The sequence below is a fragment of the Echinops telfairi genome, unplaced genomic scaffold, assembly GCF_000313985.2.
Source record: "Echinops telfairi isolate 266 unplaced genomic scaffold, ASM31398v2 ScPeMD7_140;HRSCAF=443, whole genome shotgun sequence".
Lineage (NCBI taxonomy): Eukaryota > Metazoa > Chordata > Mammalia > Afrosoricida > Tenrecidae > Echinops > Echinops telfairi.
Window position 1 is genome coordinate 153,377 of NW_022104038.1, and position 1,276 is coordinate 154,652.

Genomic DNA, 1,276 nt, shown 5'->3' on the forward strand with positions numbered 1-1,276 from the left:
AGCAGCGTGCTCAGCAAACCTGGCCCTCAGGGAGCCAGTTGCCTTTGAGGGTAGAGCTCACCCGGGTGTGAGCACCTTCCTTTCCTGAGAGAGAAAAAGGGGTGGAGACCCAGCTACCTGTTGAAAAAGGGCTTGAGTGTAGGTTTGTCAGAGATCAAAATAAATGATCTTTAGACCTCAAAATGTTCTTTATTTCGTGGAGACAAGAGGGCCCCGAAATTCTTGCACCTCAGGGATTCCATTTCTTGTTTAGAACTGAAGATATGTATCCAATCACGGAAGGTCTCCAGCCACATGCGGTTCATAACTGGGCTCTGTGGCGCAATGGATAGCTCATTGGACTCCTAACTCTTCTCAAGAAGTGATTCAAAGGTTGTGGGTTCGAGTCCCACCAGAGTCGGTGGACTTTTGGTCCAGGAGGACACTTCAGTGGCACTTCGGATTCTCCTCTCTTTACAAGATACCAATATGAATGGCATTGTTTCTTCTCACTTAATTATGATCTCACGGTAAGTTTGTCTGCAATTTGTGCTCTATGAGCTCGCTTATGCTCAAAAGGAGAGTGACATGGTCTTTATCTGGATGCCAGGACAGCTTCTGGATGTTGTAGGTCACTCGATTCTTTAAGCCACACTTCTCTGATGACAAAATTCTGTGTTGTCTCTTAATTTCAAAATTGAAACTCAATGCATCAAAAATTTTTGGCATGGGAATGGGAAATTGATTTTTATGAAACTCTCTATAGTTTCATCTCATAAGAGGACCAAACCACTACCAAGCCAACCACCCTGCCATGCAGTTGATAGCCAGGGCTGTAAATCTTAGGAGAATAGCAAATCGCATCTTTCTCTCTCAGAATGGCTGGTGCTTTAGGGTAGCAGCCCAGAACCACACAACTGAAAGAGGAAACTCACTCCAATGTCAACTATGACCCATCGTGATCACATAGAACAGGGTGGAATTGCCCCAGTGGGTCTCCCAGGCTGTGACTATAAGAGAGAAGTAGCAGGAAGTCTCACTTCCTTAAAACTACAAGTACACACAGGTCTCACTGAGATTTGAACTCGGATCACTGAATTCAAAGAGTGCTAACCATTACACCATGGAACCTTGTTATAGGAGATATTGTCTCTAATATACCTAATAATGAGGAACAGTAAAATCACCCTAAATGAAAATGAAATAAAACAACATTAAATGAAATAATTTGTTCTGAAATGAATAAACTTTGAACTAATAAAATCATTAGGCAAGAAGAAACAGGTGCAAATGTCTA

The 1,276-nt window shown here is 42.5% G+C and overlaps 1 non-coding gene across 1 annotated transcript; it reads left to right on the forward strand.

Moving 5' to 3' along the window:
• Window positions 1-310: 310 nt before the first annotated feature.
• On the forward strand, window positions 311-400 carry TRNAR-CCU. The gene is given in 2 exon segments: window positions 311-347; window positions 365-400. It is a non-coding gene; the product is annotated as a tRNA-Arg (tRNA).
• The last annotated feature ends 876 nt before the right edge of the window (window positions 401-1,276 follow it).